General features: G+C 43.2%; 1 protein-coding gene across 1 annotated transcript in view; it reads left to right on the forward strand.

The window, feature by feature from the left end:
- Window positions 1-4,910: 4,910 nt before the first annotated feature.
- Window positions 4,911-20,216, forward strand: part of KCNJ4 (potassium inwardly rectifying channel subfamily J member 4) — a 29,134-nt gene continuing 13,828 nt past the window's right edge. The window contains exon 1 of the mRNA XM_081928351.1: window positions 4,911-5,480. The gene's annotated coding sequence lies outside the window, so the exon portion shown is untranslated. The remainder of the gene's footprint in view (window positions 5,481-20,216) is intronic.

Below are 20,216 nucleotides of genomic sequence, written 5' to 3' on the forward strand. Positions count from 1 at the left end.
ACTCTGCAAAAGTGCTGTGCAGTCTCTGCCTGTTGGTCCCTTGGTTTTGCTACCACCTCTGGCCTTTCCCTTTTTCCTCTACATGGGATCATTCTCACCAGGGCAGGCTAGACACAAGCATCTGGAAGCATTAATCTGCACAACCAAATGAGTAAAGAAAGAAGTGTATTGTTTGCATCAGTTGAGTTAGACATGGGTTGCCACCATCCTTTTTACACTTTGTTTTTGATCAGAATTTCCATGAAATAATTGATTCACATGTGGCTTGCTGGGCTTGTGTTAGCTCTGTTCTTATGGCATGTGGCTTGTCTTTATTTTGTTTTTAGCACAGAGTTTGCTATATTTGCTTACTACCACAAACACACATTGAAAGATTCCAAAACTGGATGTTTGGGTTCATAGTTAATGAACTAGGTGACCTGCTCACTATGAGTTAATGAATGTTCTACTCAACCATCGCAATGTGAAGGAAAAAGTGATGGCTGTGAGCCCAGTCACAGTGGGAATCAAAGCTAAGACGATACACTGGGGTGGAGGTACAAAGCCAACTTTACCTCACCCACCCAACTTCTCTCTCTCTTCTCTATAATTACTTCCATAGATGTATAGGTTAGGTACTTTTTTTTACAGCTTTCTGCGCACAAATACAGTGGTACCTTGGTTCTTGAATGGCATAGTTGTCAAACAAACTGGCTCCCGAACGCCGCAAACCTGGAAGTGTTCCAGGTTGTGAATGTTTTTCAGGAGCCAAACGTCTGACACAGCTTCTGCTTGAGTGCAGGAAGCTCCTGCAACCAATCGGAAGCCACGCCTTGGTTTTCAAATGGCTTCAGAAGTCAAACGGACTTCCAGAATGGATTAAGTTCGAGAACCAAGGTACCACTGTATGGACTGTAACACCAATGATGGCTGTTGTGTATGCATGGGTAATCGCAGGCCAGACATCATATGGAGAACATGCATGCCACTTCCATAAAGGTATAAGTACACAACCTAAGAAAAGCTTGGTCAGTGGAAATTGTGGTGTTGTTTTTTGTTTTGATCATAAGATGTCATAGTCCTGTGCTGTCAGCAGAGCTCAGTGGAGGAAGAAGCCAGCCATCCAGCCGGGTCTCAGGGGGGTACTTGCCTGGAAGCAGAGTCCGTATACAAGGTTCAGTCCAGTCCTAAGGTCAGAAATATCTCGGTTCATGTAGTCAGACGATCCGGGGGTCAAGAAAGCTGAGGCAGCAAGGTCTGGCCAGGAATGACAAATGTTGTTTCCAGCAACTGACTGAGGCTGGAAACCCTGCTTTAGGGAGCCAGCTGGTTCTCATCAGCAGCAAGAAGGCTGATCAGCAGCAGGTGGAGTCACTTTGTCTTCTGCTCCTTCAGGCTGCTGCTCAGCAGGTGAAGCCAACTCCTGGCCCATGACATAAGATCAGATCAAGGGCCTACCTAGTCAACACCCTATTCTCACATCAGCCAACCAGATGCCCATGGGAAGCCCACAAACAGGACATGAACACAATAGCATCCTTCTTGTGATGATTCACCACAATGGGTATTCAGATGTTGATTACTACCTCTGATACTGAGGTCCCTAAATGTTCCTGGCGTAGCTGAAGAAAGGAAGGTGGGGAGTTTTGTTTGTGTGTTTTCACTTTTTTCCTTTAAAATCAGAACTGGAACCTAAGATTACAGCCCACATTGCCTCTTGCAGAAGTGGGTGCCATAGTTTAACTCTGAACTGCATGTAGAAGTACTTGTTTTTGTCTGTCTGGAGTCTTCCAAGATTTAGCTTCATTGGATATCCATGAGTTCTAGTGCTATGAGATAGGGAGAAAAACTTTTCTCCATGCCATGCATGATTTTATAAACTTCTGCCATGTTACCTCTCAACTGCCTTTTTTCTAAAATAAAAAGTACCAAATGCTGCAACCTTTCTTCATAGGGGAGTCTTTCCACCCCCTTGATCATTTTGGCCGCCCTTTTCTGAACCTTTTCCAACATGCAATATACTTTCTGAGGTGAGGAGACCAGAACTGTACACAGTATTCTCTCTGTAAGTTGGCTTGAGAGGCCACAAGCCAAAGCCGCTTGTTTCTACAGAGGCAGGAAACAGAATTTGTTTTTTGAGAGGAAGTTGTCACTCTCGTCCTGCCAACTATTCCAGAGAAAAGAGTTTCCCAGTTGTTTGAAGGGAGCAGAAAACAGAGCCTTGTGGACTAGAGAAAGCGCCCAGATTGTACTCACCAGATGTTGTTGGACTCCAACTCTCCTCAGTACCAGTCAATAGCGGTCATCTTGGCAAGGCTGCCAAGATCTGCACTTTTATCTCAATTTTCTCCTTTTGACAGGCATCCAAGCCTTTGTCAGGCTAATTCTGTTGCTTTGATGATTTGGCTGTTGCAGTTTGTCCTCTTGTCAGCTATGGTATAGTCCTTTTGCTTAGTTTTAAACGTTGTGCACAGACTTGAAGGTAACTGATAGAAAGGCGGAGTGCAAATGTTTTTAATCAACATTTAAAGCAGCTTCCCATTCCTAATTAAGAACCGCCAGCAAAGTGAGGAATGTTTTCTGCCTCATTTTTGCAGCTAGTGGGGAAGGGTGTACACACACACACACACACGTGTGTCACTATCCAGTCAAGGTGCTTAGATCTGTTTACAAGTTCAAGTGTGGAAAGCAATTAAATTATACTTGAAAGAAAGTTACAGCAGAGCAGAATAAAATGCCAACATAAAGGCAACACCTACAGATTAAAACAAGAAGGTTTAAAAATGAATAAAAAAGGGGTTGCATGAAGAAAAAGGTAAAGAGTGTTAAGGGCATGTGCAGAAATGTACACATTGTGCCCTTTACTTTAATTTCAGTTGTAATTGCAAAGGTAAAAATTCAGATGCTGATTTTGTCTGTCAGTCATTGTTCCCACCACATGAATTCACTAATGTAAGTAAATGCTTTTGTACAGCATGGTAATGACCTCTCTGAAGGAGCAGGTTCATAGCCTGGGAGTGCTCCTGAACCCATCTCTATCACTCAAAGCCCACGTGACCTCCGTGGCTAAGAGTGCCTTTTATCAGATTTTTAGTAGGACAGCTATCGTGGTTTCTGGTTTGGGAAAAACCCGACCACTGTCATTCATGTGCTGGCAACCTCCAGACTGGATTAATGCAATGTGCTCTATGTGGGGCTAACTTTGAGGCTGATCTGGAAGCTGCAGCTAGTGCAACATGTGGAGGCTCGACTACTCATTGGGGCAGAATACCACATTATGCTGCTGCTGAAGGAATCACACTGGTTGCCAGCCAGCTTGGTTTAAAGTGCTGGTATTCGTGCACAAAGTCCTAAACGACATGGGACCAGGATATCTAAGAAATCGCTACATACCCTTCATACCCATATTAATCACTGTGGGCATCCACAGGCATCCTTTAGCATCCTGAGATTCCTCTTTCAACAAGCTCTCTAAAATCCTTAACCTTATGTATGTGTTTGTTGTTTTTTAAAATTGTTTTATATGTATAGTTCTTGTTTTAAAATATTTATTACATGCAAGTCTTTTTAAGCTGTTTTTATACATGTAACTTTTGTATATGTCATATCACTTTGAGATGCTTGATGAGAAGCGACCCATAAATAATATTAACAAACTGGTTTATTGAGCATATTGGACAGGCTGGGTGAATCCACACTCATTTACTGTAGTAGCTGTGCCATCCATTTTCATTGCTCTGGGGCTGTAAATAAAGTCACAATTCTGCATGTGGCAAAAGCAACGACAAGGCCAGCTCACCCTATACCAAACCCTGCATTTCTGCACTTGCAGATTGGCAGTAAGTTATCTAAGAAAGGCAGGGAATGAGGTTTAAGGGAAGGACTGTGCCTCACTGGTAGAGCACATGTTCTGCTTGCAAAAGGTTCAGTCCTCGGCATCTCCAGGTAAAGTTAGCAGAGGTCCCTGTCTGAAACCCTGGCAAGACATTGGCAGTAAATGTAGACAATCTTGGGCCAGTAATGTGACTCAGTATAAGGCAGATTCCCATGTTCCTATGGAGTGAAATGGTCCCCTCAGGTTGGGTGCTAGTTAGGCACCAGTAGATGCATGGAAGTGAGAGCTGGACCATAAAGAAGGCTGGTCGCCGAAGAATTGATGCTTTTGAATTATGGTGCTGGAGGAGACTCCTGAGAGTCCCATGGACGGCAAGAAGATCAAACGCATCCATTCTTAAGGAAATTAGCCCTGAGTGCTCACTGGAAGGACAGATCCTGAAGCTGAGGCTCCAATACTTTGGCCACCTCATGAGAAGAGAAGACTCCCTGGAAAAGACCCTGATGTTGGGAAAGATTGAGGGCACAAGGAGAAGGGGACGACAGAGGACGAGATGGTTGGACAGTGTTCTCAAAGATACAAACATAAGTCTGACCAAACTGCGGGAGGCAGTGGAAGACAGGAGTGCCTGGCGTGCTCTGGTCCATGGGGTCACAAAGAGTCGGATACGACTAAACGACTAAACAACAACAACAACAGATGCATTTGAGCAGCTCTTACACACTCACAGTAAACTGACACAACATCCCAAGTTTATTATGGGAGAGGGAGGACTATTTGGATTTTCCACCACAGGAAGCAAATCATCTTGACTTGGTCCTGGATGGTGAAGCCACAACAAGGCAACTATGGAGGAAGTTCTGGACGTGTTGTAGAATTTGAGGGACTTATCTGTGCTTCTCTGGAACAGATTCAGGGTGCAACTCTTAGGGAGAGCATGAAACTCTGGAACACACAGCAAACCTTTGCAAGCCACGGTACTTTGTGCAAAAATGCCTGGGGCTCTGCAGTGCCAGCCACATGTGCTCCTATTAATGTTTCCATTGCTTTGGGTTGCACTCCTATCTTTCCCCATCAGTGCATCTGCAGCGTGTATCCATGGTTCTGAGATCACATGCAGGGATGGGTTAAAGTAGTTGAAGGCTGTTGGATTCTAGCGGAGTTACTGACTTCTTAGCTACAGACTGCACAGCGACCAGAGAACGTAGAAACAAGCGATTCAAACAGAAGAAATAGAGGGGAGAGAGAGAGAGAGACCCTGAAGGGAAAGAATGAATGGAACAGCAGGAGTGTAAAAAAGACGAGAGAAATAAGAAACAAAGGCGAAGCTAGAAAGAAGTATTGTTTCAAGAGCCGGTGGTTAAGCTGAAGATCTAAGGATGGGAACACTGCACAGAACAGCATGCTAAAATCAGAAAAGTCCAGAAACAAAGAAGAGCAAAGAAGCAGGTTGACAAACCAGTGAAGAAAGTTGGAGAAAGATCAAATCAGAGAAAACTGTACTGGGCTACTTGGAATCATACCCATACTAAATGGACCAAGAGAGGGAACAGTTTCAGGGGATGTAACTCAAAGTGGATGGGATGCAGGCATTTCCCTCTTTTTCCCTTTCCCCTGATAACTGGATTTGCAGAATTCAGATGGGAATAAGCTGACCATACACCGGGTAAGAGATCATTAGTAGGTGTTGTGTATTACAATATTTGATTCTAGTTGGAGCTAATGCATTTTCTATGCCTCAGTGTGTTTGCATAAAACTGGGGGATATCTGTATCTGTATCTTTGTCAATGCAGGCACATACACAATTTACTTTTGGCTGCAATCCTGTGTGCAGGCTGCTTTCATCCCAGCGAAGGCTTACCTGTGGGTTGTAATCTATGAAAGCTCATGTTACAACAAATCTGCTAGTCTTTAAAATGCCACGAGACTCTGAACTGTTTTTATTTATAACATTTACTCATTTTGCTCTAGAACATTTGCTTGCATAACTTCGTGGGTACTCTTGTGTGGTATACTGGGCTTCAGAGCATGTTTTCTTAACTAACTTCACGAGTACCACTTCTCCATCTCTCTTACCCTGTGAGTGCTCTATTTGGGCAGTCCTTCTTCACTGTTGCTTTCAAGCTGTTTTTCAAACTGGTCTTTTTTGAGAGGTCTCAAATCAGATGGATTTGGAATGAGGTCTTTGAGGGGATTCACAGGATTCTGAAGGGGTGGAGGAGAAACCCCAATTTTCTCAGAAAACGCATGCCAAAGTTTTTTTTCTGGGACTATAACTGCCACGAGCATCTCCCCCGCCTCTCTGTCTCCCCGCATGCCGTCACTGCATAGCCAGACAGACAGTTTATATTGATACCACTCATCTCCTTGTTGTGTCCTATCAAGGTCACCCACTGATTGACTATTAAGCTGATCTTAGCGGTAGAACTGAATCTCAGATCTCAGCTACAGAAAGTAGCCTCAAACTACAGCAGTTATGTAAAGGAGCTCAAACTAACTGCTGATGAAATTATTTGCAGGCGATTGGAGAATGTATGTGTTAGAGAAGACATGGGGTATCTTGATAGATAGATTAGATAGATGATAGATAGATAGATAGATAGATAGATAGATAGATAGATAGATGATAGATAGATAGATAGATAGATAGATAGATAGATAGATGATAGATAGATAGATAGATAGATAGATAGATAGATAGATAGATAACTGGTGATAGTATGGGCAGGAATACCAACAGAGTTTCCCCATGTACATTGTATGTGGATTGGGGCATCTGTCTGCTCATTTCACCACTTTTAACATGTCAAGGAAAGGCAGGCTCTTGAGTGCAAGTAGATGCCACCGCTGCTCCCGACTCCACAGCAATTTCTCTGCCATTGGAGAGCCTCCAACTTAGTGAGCAGAAGGGCACAACTAATGTTCCACCAAGTTATGCTGCAGGTCTTATTGCTCACTTCTGCTGTGCTGGGCTTATGCCCCTGAGAAATCACACCTTGTTAGTAGCTGCCACCTCTCAGGCTTCCCTTCTTGCAAACAGTAAGGACAGCATCTTCATTGTTGGGCAGACAGAAGAACTGCCTGCGCAGGAGAGGCCAGACATGGCATCTAGGGCCCACTGTGCCAAAGGCCCCTTGTATACACAATTTTCCTACATAAATATCACTTCCATGCAGGGAAAAGGGTGTGTAAGCCATCTCCACATGCACACCATTGTGCATGTATTTATTTTGCTTTGCGTGCATGTGATGGAAGCCTTGATCAATGATAGGATCCTCTCATTCTTCGGATTCAGTGCTTTAAAACTAAACAAGAGGTCTCAGAGAATAACCTTTCACGCCTTGCTAAAAGCTAGTACAGTGAGGCATGGTGATTCTCTGTGTAAACCTCTACTGATATTTTGCTGCAGACTATGTTGTTGTTGTTGTTTCTACTACTACTCCTACTTGTGGCTGACAACCTGATCACTCTTAACTTGCACTTCAGACAAATAAGAGACTATCCTGGACTTGAGAGGGAAAATTGTCGGCTTCCACATAGCTTGTAGGGACCAGATGACCACCGTGCTGTACCTCATTTCATAAATAAATTTAATTACAATCTCAGCGTATCTGAAATTCCTATGTTAGACGTGGCAGGGTTGAGTTTTATGCATGTCCCTTCCCACTAGGGAAATGTATGGACTAGATTGTAATGGCATATATTTGGAACTATCAGCGACTGGCAAGTCTAGCAATGAAGTGCTAGTTAGAAATAATGGGTTTTGCATATATAGGACTGTACTGAGAGAGTGCTTCATAGACAGAACCCTTTTAATACAGAATTATTGATCACGAAGGTCGATTTAGGAATCAGCTACACCTTGGGGCTTTTTATGGGGCCAAACGTTGGACACATTTGATAGCAGACTAATGATGACAGTGCAATTGCTTGTATTAAATTATTTGGTCTTCTTGGCAGATGCTCCCAGACTTTGGAAGTCCCTCCCTAGAGAAGTTAGACTGGTTCCCTCCTTTTTATCCTTTCACCAGCCGGTGAAGAGATTCTTGTTTTAACAGGCCTGGAAAGGGCTGGCCCCATGCTGTTTTTTTCCTTGTAATTGTTTGCACTGCGTCAGATGTAAGATAGATGGGTGCACATATACTTTGAGACCGACTCTTGAATCCCACTGGTTAACTTTTGGCCACGGAACTGAGAATGGATTATGCCATTGCCCTGACAAATTGGGTAGCAAGTCATGGAAAGTGGATGGCTGCCTCCGCTGAACATTAAATGTAGTGTCTGATGCGGTCAGGTGACAGAACTGGGGCCAACAGTTTTATGTGCTGCAAGATACCACCAGATATGCCTTCTTATTATCCCAGCCGTGGTCATGCACAATCCTTGGGCTCAGTTTGACCAGAAAGTGGCAGAGCCCAACTAGCTGATTCCCTATTCAGTGTGGACTGTGAGTAGGACCATTTAAAGTCCAGCATGGCTGGAGCCAGACATCAAACCCCACCCCACCCATACTGTGCCACTGACAATCAGTTTTCAGGATGCAGTACTATGAACATATACCTCGGGATAGAGTGGGATTTATTTTTGAATAAACATTCATACAGTTGTGCTGCTGTCCATTTTTCTCCCAGTGGACTTTAATTCCAACTTTACATTTCCCAGTAGACTTTACAGTGACGGAATGCCATTCATATTAAAATGGCATTAAAAATAACTTAGGGGAGTATGTGAGGAAGGGTTTAGCCCTCTCCTACCTGCTGTCACTGCTGTGTTTAAATCTAGGGTGACCAGGTGCCCTACTCTACAGAGGACAGCCATCTATTTCAAGGAGGCCTTTGTCTGAAGGACTTTGAAGGTCCAATCCTGTTTTTAAGACAAAGGGTGCTAAGAAGGGGAGGGTCTTTGCTGTTGCCCATCTGCAGTGAGCATCTAGACAGCAGAATGAGCAGGCTGTCATGCAGGTTGTCTGTTGAGTCTTCCCTGCTATGGAGAGATGTGCGGAACTTCTATTAAAATTACAGTGATTCTTTCTGAATGCATTTATAGATACAAATTAGTATGTGCACATGTTATGCAAATCTGTGTTGCCATGTACTCTTTTTGGCAATGCATAAATGGCTACCCTATTTAAATCAGCACACACACATATACACTGCCTTGTAATACCTGTATTTTTCGCTCTATAAGATGCACCAGACCACAAGACGCACCTAGTTTTTGGAGGAGGAAAACAAGAGAAAAAAATTCTGAATTTCAGAAGCCAGAACAGCAAGAGGGATCGCTGCACAGTGAAAGCAGCAATCCCTCTTGCTGTTCTGGCTTCTAGGATAGCTGCGCAGCCTGCATTCGCTCCATAAGACGCACACACATTTCCGGAGGGGAAAAGTGAGTCTTATAGAGCAAAAAATACGGTAATTCATGGTAGACCCAGTTCTTCACAGAGGCCTGCTGTCATTTCATTGAACCTAGAAAGGGAGAATTTGATTTGCCCTCTGAAGCGCCACAGAACGGTGTTGAGCTGCTTCTGTAAGGTTGGGGATGTTATTTAGTGAGGATTATACTCACCCACCCACCCACCTCAGATCACTTATGAGGATTCCTAGGATTATTTGCATTTCTGCACAACTTGCAGGTTGTATGCACTGAACGACAATTTTGAACAGCTAAATGGGTTTCCAAGTATGCATGTCTAAGGGCCAAACTCTGTTTTTTCCCCTTGAAAGTAGCCATTCAGCATTGCTACTAAAAGCAATAATAAAAAGTCTCTTAACAGCTTTGGTTTTTTTGCAATTTCATCTTGAATAAATCCGGGAATGGATTTATTCCTATTGAGAACCATTTCATTTCTCCTAGCATTGAAATTTGCCCTTTCTTTGCTAAATCTCAGGGGAACGAGTACACCATCAGTGGACCTTAAGCAGCTCCTCTGATATGATTTGGGGCCTGTTTCCTGACAGATGAGATGGCGACCACCTAATCTTTGCACAGTTTATATAAGAGAGGTTCAGCCAAGTAAAAACTAGGTGCCAAATGAGGATTTGAAAAGTCCTCTCTGTTGAGAATGGTGCCTCCAGAATGGGTGAGTCATCAAAGCATGAGACCTACTGTATATAGCTTCTGACAATGGTAATAATTACACAGCAGAGAACAAATATTTTAAAGAGTAATTCTGGTGGGGATGGAAGAAGAGGGAGGTGAGTGAAAGGAAGAAGATGGGGTGAAGTCGAGAGGGAGATGATGGAGAGACTACAGCAACGGAGATCACTTTCCCTCTTGATTCCCCTTCTATGGCCACAGACTTCCCCTTTCTTGTTCCTGCCTCTTCTAATGCCAAAATTGGTGTGTGCGCAATCTATTGTTTCTTTTCTGAGACTGGGGTGGGGACATTACTAGAAATTGGCTGGCAATTTTTTAAAAAAATGATATTTTGGGACTGCAGTTGGAACAGTTAACTCTCTTTTTAACTACTAGAAGACCTCCATTTGTTCTAATGAGCCAGACTCCTCCGATCATCTCCTAGGAACAGATATATTATTTTATATATAATATATAATTTATTCAAATGACAATGGGGAATAATAAGTGTTCACCATTGACTGTGAGCCTTAATCTCCCTGTCTTGCAGCTGCAGTTTACTTCATCACTGCAGTAAAAGCAACAAAGGGAAAGGTGGAAAAAAATTACAATAAATTATAGAAGTATTTATATACCATCATCTAAAGTCTCTTTTCTGACTCTCATTTCACTTGCAGGATGACTTGTTGGATGATATAGGCAGGATAGGCCAGGGTTTGGGTACTTAGTAATAATATCATTATGAAAATTCATACTTGTTTCCATTTTATAGATGAACACTGAGGCTTGCTCAAAGCTCACATCCAGGCAGCATTTTGAATCCATTTTCTAGGGTCTGTGTTCATTCTGTTCACTAAACTAGCAAGGAATTTGTGTGAGCTTTTAACCAGTTAATATTTACCTATCTGAGCATGTTCTAAATAAGTGTACTGACGGTCTAGTTAAGTTCAACAAAGCAGTATGTGACCACTTGCATCTCAAAAATCGGTTCCTCAGTCATAAACATACAGTTTCCCAGACTACTACTTTAGCGATTTGTTAAAGAAAATATGTTTGTTGGCACACAGCACTGCAAAAAGCATCTGCCAACAGGTTATGCTAATATCACACGAATGTATTGTTGCCTCTGTTTGCCTGACAGTCACAGACAAATAAACTGAAATTGGTTTAAACTGCAGGTGGATAAGCACAATGGAAAAATCAGATGCAATTTTGTCTACCAAGATAAATTGGCTCATCAGAGCATATGCCAGACTCTGAAATACTTTCACAAAGGCAAAAGTGCCCCAAGACCATCCCACCGGTGGCCACCAGTGGTTATTTGCTCCTGGCTGTTTTATCAGGTGATTTGTATGGCCATTTAGGGTTGTGGAGATGATGTTTATGAGACTGCCATCTTGTTCACATGGTTTATGAATACAGTGGTACCTCAGGTTACATACGCTTCAGGTTACATACGCTTCAGGTTACAGACTCCGCTAACCCAGAAATAGTGCTTCAGGTTAAGAACTTTGCTTCAGGATAAGAACAGAAATCGTGCTCTGGCGGCGCGGCGGCAGCAGGAGGCCCCATTAGCTAAAGTGGTGCTTCAGGTTAAGAACAGTTTCAAGTTAAGAATGGACTTCCGGAATGAATTAAGTACTTAACCCGAGGTACCACTGTACAGTCCTACCTTGGTTCTCGAATGCCTTGGTATTTGTACATTTTGGCTCCTGAACACCACAAACTCGGAAGTGAGTGTTCTGGTTTGTGAACGTTTTTTTTGGAAGCCGAACGTCCAATGCTGGTTCCATGGATTTCGATTGAGTGCAGGAAGCTCCTACAGCCAATCGGACGCTGCACCTTGGTTTTCAAACAGTTCCAGGAGTTGAATGGACTCCTGGAGCAGATTAAGTTCGACAACCAAGGTACGACTGTACACAGAACACTAAATAGGCCTTGGAGGTGGACATCCTATTGCTTGTATATTTTTTTCTTTCTAACTGAGGCTGGATGTCTTTATAAAGGAATGATACAAAATTTGCTAGGTAGGGTTTCGTGCCATGTCTAATCATGATTAGATTCAACAAGAATGTTCTCCCCATCAGTGCATCTGCAGGCCAGAATAATACGCACCTGTTGAATTTCTACCCTGTCATGGAACTGCAAGATAAAGCAGGAAGCTTCCTTGATGTGGTGGGAAGAATGGAAACCTGAGACCAGGGTTTCCCAAACTTGGTTTGCCAGCTATTATTTTTTTTACTACAAATCCCATCATCCCTAGCTAGCAGACCCGGTGGTCAGGGATCATAGGAACTGTAGTCTAAAAACAGCTGGAGAACCAAGTTTGCAGTCTTAGACACTGTCTTAGACAAACGATGCACTGTGGGTGGTATTACTCAGAGCAGACCCACTGAAATTCATGAATATTAATTTCAATAGGTCTACTTAGTGAATAGGTCAACTCTTAGTTGAATATCACCCTGTACTCTTTTCCAAAACTGGAAAAATAAATGGAGGTGGGTGGGAATCCTTAATTTCCAGTCACTGATGCTGCAGTCACATCTTTTATAGTGCCATTATAGTCACATCTTTTATAGTGCCATTGCAGGGCAGGTGCTCAGGATACTACCACATAGTTCAACTGCCCATCTGACATGCAACGCACCTGCCCATTTCTGCCAATGCATGCACAGCCTTATAACACTCTGGTATCTGGCTGTTTCTAACATATAGTTTCTTTCCCTGGGTTATGTGGGCTATCCCTCTGAGTGTGGGTGGCATTGACTTATCTTCTACCCTCCTTCATCAAGTTATTATTATTCTCTCACAGTAATTATGCACTTATTGAACAAAGTGCAATGCTGCAAACACACTAAAAAGAAAATTGAGATGCAGAAAGTGGGCAGCTTATCAAGGAAAAGGTAGAAGGAAATCCCACGAGGTGACAGTCTCAGTGTTCAGTCCCCCCCTCCCCGCACAGTTTTAAGCAGTGCAATTTAAAAGTGGGGAGGTTTACCACCACTTCTGCTTTCAACCATGTATATAGTACCGGCATCTGCCAGGGAAAATATTTGTCCCTTTCCAGGCTGACACAATTTCGTGTAACACCCACATAGGTACCCACACATTTTCATGGCACGCAGCACAGATCAAATATTGGGTAAAAATAAAAGTTGAAGGGTTTGTACAGCATTTGTACACAGCTAGTGGAGGATGAGGCCATAATGTCTTTTAAGGATTTTAGCTCACTATCCTGTTCCTCACAGTAGTCAGTAATGGATGCCACAGAAGAAAACGCATACGGTATTAATGGAAGTCGTCGCTTTCTTCGGGTGCAAAAGAGAAAGCAAAGCATGGACCAGACCAGACCATCAGTGGATATAAGCAAGCATGACTTTATACCAGCTGAGGATCTGGCCCTGTGCACCTGAGCTGTGGTTTTATTTCTGGCACATGTAAAAGATAAAGACAGCTGTGCTATTAACAAAAACAGTATGTGACTTCTACTGAATGCCTCCCAATCAATCTTTTCCACATGAAGGTACTTAGCCCCCAAATTTACAGTCCAGTTAATGGGTTCTGTGGTGTTTTGCCAAGCCTAATGAAAAAGAAGCCGCTGTAGGTACAAAGAAAGAATGAATGCAGGTCTGCCATATGACTTCTTCTGCCTTTCCTGTTTTTCCTTGTAAGATTTAAGGCACTGCTACCCCTTCGTAACATTTTCTCTGTCTTTTCCACTCTCATTTTTACCTCTCCTTCTCTGTCCATGTGCAGGACAACAATATCCCTACCCTTGAGAAGTACATGCACCCATGTGCATATATGTGCACGCGCATACGGATCAATAGCAGAAGCTTTCTTTGTTTATATTTCCCCATCAATAGAAGTACGTAGATAAACTAGGTCTGGCAACGATTGAGCTGTTTAGAGTTTGGTTATGTCATGACCTCTGATGCTGACCTTATTTTGAGGAATGAGGCGAATTATATGGCACGTCACTTTCTGTTCCACAACATAGTACCATCATAATCAAACTGAAGGCAAGAATCTCCATAAAGGCGGCCACGCCACTGTTAAACCTACCATCTGAATTTTCAGCTAGGAAATGTGATTTACGTTAGTCTGACTGCTGTACTTAAAAAGACTGGCACAGTCTGTCCGCATGTCCTATAATCAGCTGCATGTACAAGTGGTTAAATCGGTCTTATCAGGTAATGAAGAAGTCAAGAAGATTTCTTCTTCTTTTTAAAAAAAGAAGCCCTGTGCACTTTTGCAGGTTGTTATGGCACATCGCATTTTCTGAGCAGTCAAAGCAGTATTAGATATATTATAGCTAGGAAACTCTGATACTTTCCTCTCATAATGCATTTATTGTTGAAGAATTTTACCGGCATTTCATGAGCATAGATTTCGCCATGGATAAGTTACAGAGTGTCTTCTCCTCTTTGGCCACATGCCACTGTTTCTTAAACAAAACCAACCATTTTGTGATTTTTTAAGATATTGTTTGAAGGTTGCAGACTCCACTATTCACATTTGCATAGCATGTTGCATAACACTCCCCTATTCACTTTATAAAGTCTTGTGCTTAGTGCTCAAGCACTGCTTGGATGTGTATCTGTGTTCTCATCGTTAGCTGTAAAGGTGTGTAGTCTCTCTCTCTCTCTCTCTCTCTCTCTCTCTCTCTCTCTCACACACACACACACACACACACACACACACAAACCCTATTCTGTATCTCTTTTTCACTTCATTGGCGCCTGAAGCATGTGGGCACATCAACATGTCATGAAGAGTTGCCCCGATTGCTAAACCTAGCAGGGACTTTTAATGCTATATACGAACATCATATATGATGCGGGTGGTGCTGTGGGTTAAACCACAGAGCCTAGGGCTTGCCGATCAGAAGGTTGGCAGTTCGAATCCCCGCGACGAGGTGAGCTCCCGTTGCTTGGTCCCTGCTCCTGCCAACCTAGCACTTCGAAAGCACGTCAAAGTGCAAGTAGATAAATAGGTACCGCTCCGGTGGGAAGGTAAACGGCGTTTCTGTGCGCTGCTCTGATTCGCCAGAAGCGGCTTAGTCATGCTGGCCACATGACCCGGAAGCTTTACGCCGGCTCCCTCGGCCAATAAAGCGAGATGAGCGCTGCAACCCCAGAGTCAGCCACGACTGGACCTAATGGTCAGGGGTCCCTTTACCTTTACCTTTACAAACATCATATCCCCCTTTCCCCAAGATGACCCTCTTAAACTTTTTAAATTCCCAGCACTCCCACCATTAGTAGCTAACTCACCATTGAGGATTACCCTTTACTGCTATCCCGTGATGATTTATTACATTGCAGGCATTCTCACCTTGCAGACATCACACTTATTGCTCTTACACTGTGACAGTACAGACACTATAATTGTCACAGAAAGGTATTTTTGTGTGTGCCGTGTGGGGCATAGATGTGGAAATATTAGTGAATGGGATGTGTTCAACTGGAGAGCACTGTGGAGATGATTATGTAGATAAGCCTGGTGATAAGAAACCATGAGCTAAGGCACCTCAAGGGGACGAGCATTCATTTCAGTTTCAAATTTTCATACTTATTGGTAGGGCATGCACAGTAAAAGCAAGGCACTAGGTTTCTTTCCACAGAGCAGGTGCCAAAATCCTGCTTTTATCACTACCTGTTCCTAATGTGGGAGCCAGTAGCTATACTCTGGTGACAGCATTCTTCTCACCAGGGATCAAACACAAAGTCTCCCCTCTCTGCCTTAAATATCCAGCACTCCTAAGTAGGCAGATATTAATGTTGTTGCCTTTTAATGAAGTGTTTGCTATGTTGTGTTCTAGAAAGAGCTGCATATTAAGAGAGGGTCATGGTAGGTTATGGGAATTTGTGTATTGCATGTTTTTGTTCAGCACAATGAATTTAAAACTCTTCAGTTCATCAAATTATCCAGACTGCTTAGTTGGCGGCAAATCATTTTCTGATCATTCCAAGTGAATGCTATCCACATTATTGAATTGTCCCACCTGTGTCATGAGGTGGTTTCCAATATGTAAGTCATCTGCTATCCTGGCACCCTCCAGATGTTTTGGAGTACGACTCCCGTCAGTCCCAGCCAGGGCAGCCATAGTTGGCATCAGGTTGATTCAAGCTGATCTAAGTTTGCAATATTTATAAAAGAGCGACTACTCTGCAGCCTCCTAGTGGCTGCCTTTTTGATGTGTAGAATAAACAGGCAGAAGGTGTTTGTAAGACCAGTGCAGATAAATAATGTTGATTTCACACAAACAACCCTCTGTGTGAAGTGCCTCTTCAAAAGATAGAGCGTTTCGCTGGTAAGAAGATTGTGAGGTGACGAGATGATCCCTCTGTCTTGCACTACCATTTACATAGTAGACTGTCTCTTCCCCCTCCTCTGCACATGCGACATACTGAAGAAATATGGGTATGTTACACACTGGCTCCAGAAACAGCAAAAGACTGCTGGACTTACGCCCCTCAAAAACTGGGCTCACAACTCCAGTCTTAGTGCCTCAGGAAGAAAATCTGCCATGGTGGTAAAAAGTGAAAAACTAAATAACTGACTATTTGTTGCCCCATGGTATTTCAAAATATACCACCTCATGGTATTTCAAAATATGCCACCTCAGGCCTGGTCCCCTTGACTATTACTTTTAGTCAGGGCTGGTGCAAGAAAGACATGTTTCTGCCTGAACCCAGGTAAGTTATTTTAGCATCTAAGGGTATGTTCACATTATTGCTTTACTCCACGGCTAATTTTTGAAGTTGCATTCACATGACGTTGCCACAATCCACATCAAACTGATGTTTGATTTGTTTTTTCCTCAAATGAGCTTCAATCCAGCTAGAAAACTGTATGTGGAGTAAGCAGTAATTTGAACATGCTGTCACAAACACACAGATGGATGTGCAACTGCAGATGAAAAACTTAACATATAGGAGTTTCAGGGGGGTGCAGGGACGAGGAAACCAAAAAAGGTCAAACACATTGGGTGAAGACATCCGGGCCCTTCTCCGATGTGAACAGCTCCCTGCAAATGCAACTTTGAAACACAGTGTGTGAGCATGTGTGGAAATGACCTCATTGCATTTCAAGCCACTGATGTGAACATATCCCGAGGCTGAGAATCCCACATGCACTTCTCCTCCCACCCTGGCAGTAAAAACATGACAATAACAACTTACAACTTGCTGACCTTTCGTGACTCCCAAAATCTGCTGCCTGAGGTGGCTGCATTACCTAATGATAGGGCCGGCCCTGCTTTAATGCAGGTGAATTTCAATAGCTCTTCTCAGTCGGTCTCTCAGTGGATTGTATTTCATAAACCTTAAACTCATCAAATAATAATAATAATAATAATAATAATAATAATAATAATAATAATAATAATAATACTCACAGTGGGTCTGTGATATTTATGACACACACAAAACCAGCTTTGGGTTTTCACTAGCCTTGGAGAGGAGTATCACTCCGTATTCCTTGCTTGCCATCCATAGGCCGTGACCTTCCGATCTCCCCTTTCCTCATACACAGCAGCACAATCTCCTTCCCTTTTTTATTCACTGCCATCTTCCTCCCCATTGAGGTTCTGGTTCTGGAGAGCATCCCCACAGTCGCCTAGCAATTGCAGCTCAACTTTCTGCCAATAGCTGCTAGTCATCATCATCATGGTTGTTTGCTACCTTCAAGGTGATAGGTGATATGCCTCTGAATACCAGCTGCTGGGAAACAGCAGCAGGAAAAGGACTATGGCCTCATGTCCTCCATGGGGCCTTCCCAGAGATATCTGGCCACTCATTGTGTGGGAAACAGGAAGTCGGACAAGGGAAGCCTCTGGTCTGGTCCAGCAGGGCTCCTCTTACGTTTTCCCCCTCAGATCTGGTAAAATGGCTGGTGGTCGCTGGGCCTGAGAAAAGCTGTTATCCTCCGCTGACCCACCAAGTCCAGTTCTTAAGGACATCCCTCCCCAACAGACAATTAACTGCACATTTATTGTGAAAGAAAAGGCCTACAAGTCCCACAATCCTGAACTCCATTAAACTTCCTTCCCATTCAGACGACAGCAGTTGTGTTCATATCTCATGATGGGGAGCCATGTTCCCATTATAGAGAATGTCATTCACTTAACACAGGAGCAAAGATTTTAAAAAGGGGTTTATGTGATACATTTCCTTTGTCTTCTTATTTGACTTTTCCAGTTGCCTAACACGCAAACACATATAGAAGTTAAATCGGTTAAGTCATTAGTCATAGTTAATACCTCCATAATTACCGCTTCATTTGTTTTGTAGTCGTTCCAATACAACAAAAATGGTAACCTCCCCCACCCTAAAAATCCTCACTAAACGAACCCCTCCACTGCTCATGTCTTGCTATCTTGTTCAGGATCATTATATCCCAGCTTATCTTCCACAGGATTCCTGATGGTATGGTAACTTTCCCACTTTTTGGCTATATCAACACACGAGAGACCAAAATGTAAGAACTTTGAGGCCCCCTAACCCAGATCTGGCAATCTGAGGGATGGCAATCTGGCCCCCTAGTTCCCAAAAGCGGAAGCGGTGTGTGGAGAACATAGCTTCTGTGGGAATAGAACTTGGCTGGGAATAGAACTTGCAGGCCAGGTAATCTTAGGGATAGGGGTTGAGGTGCTCACCCAACTCACTTGCTTGCCAAAGTGGCCCTCCAGAAAAAACAACAACTAGTTAGCCATCAGAGTGAAGGGCCTAGACAAGTACTGATGCTCTTCTGGGAAGAGAAAGAAGCTGGAGGTGGCAGGGGGCTTGTAACCTTTCCCTATGTCTCACGCTGGCTGTGTCATCCAGCAGGTCTTGGTGTTCATCCCTTGCTTTGCTGCATTTCCTTCCCTCCACCATGTGGGTTGATCACGGCTCAAACTTTTAATTCAGATGGTAATTGAAATAATAATACAGGCAGAATCCCTTCTGTCTCTGATGCTGCAGCTGGCTTTGTGGAGCTATGAATAGCTCTGAGTCACGCTCTGAAGATGGTTTCACTTCCAACCGTTTGTTTTGTTTTGGGGGTGGGGTTTTTCGGTCATTTTTTCGGTGGTTGTTTTTTTGTATTGCTCCTTGGGCTATGGGGAGGGGGGAGAACCCACCACGCCTCTCTTCCTACCCCAAAATGCACCCAATGAGAGACATAAAATTGCTATTTAAGCCTCAGGGGATGAGGTTGCCTAAAGAAATCCATCATTTAACAATCATTGGGAGGACAGATGGGAACTGCTGGCATATACTCCTCGGTCTATTTATAATTATTATTTTTTTAAAGCACATTTGATTGCATTCCCCTCTTCATACCCTTCATATGCCACATGTTGGCAGAGCAAAGTGAGACTGGCCTGGTTTTAACTTGCGTGTTTGGCATTTTCTGTCGGTTGGTTTCGTAACTCGCCATCTCCCCCTGAACAGTAAAACAGATGAATGAAATCCTGCCCACAGATTATCTGAACTGGTCACAGTCTTTCATGTTATCAGGTTAATCCAGGTTGGAACTACTCAGTCACCTTCTGTGTGGGGCTTTCCCCCTGAAAAGTGCTTGAAAACTGCCTCAGGAAGTGGTGGACTCTCCTTTGCTGGCGGTTGTTGAGTGGAGGCTAGAGCCAGGCCAGGTTTGTTTGTCTTGCATTCCAGATCCTACACAGAGGACCTCCAAGGTACCTTCCAACTCAATGGTTCTAATAAAATGATGGAAGCCAATTCAGGACAGTGAACTCACTTGTACTCTCAAAGAACAGTTACAGTGAGAAGTTTCCAAAGTGCAATTCCTTACAAAGTCAGCTTTCTTTCTTTCTTTCTTTCTTTCTTTCTTTCTTTCTTTCTTTCTTTCTTTCTTTCTTTCTCTCTCTCTCTCTCTCTCTCTCTCTCTCTCTCTCTCTCTCTCTCTCTCCCCCCCCCCCACACACACACCCCTTAATCTATTTTACACAGTTGTTGTGTGAGTGCTTTTTTATATTAAAAATAATGTTTAGGGGTACTCTCATTTTGACTCAAGAAAATCACTGTTTTATAGTTCAAATCGGGAAAAATAAATACAGTAAATGGACAAAAGTACAAAGATTCACAAACTGTTTAGGGGTACGAGTACCCCTGCATCTCCCCAGAAAAAATGCACTGCACAGAAGTAAACCAGAATCCATGTATTCCACCCTGAGTTCTGAACTCAGTGGAGGAAGGGTGGATATAAGCTTGAATAATAACAGTTTTTTAATGTTGTGCATTGTGCAGTAGATTCTGCATTAGCATATGGAAAACTACGGACAAAGTTAGCAGACAAAGCTTCTCTCTTGCAGCCCTT

The sequence above is a fragment of the Podarcis melisellensis genome, assembly GCF_964234715.1.
Source record: "Podarcis melisellensis genome assembly, chromosome: 10".
NCBI classification, from domain to species: domain Eukaryota; kingdom Metazoa; phylum Chordata; class Lepidosauria; order Squamata; family Lacertidae; genus Podarcis; species Podarcis melisellensis.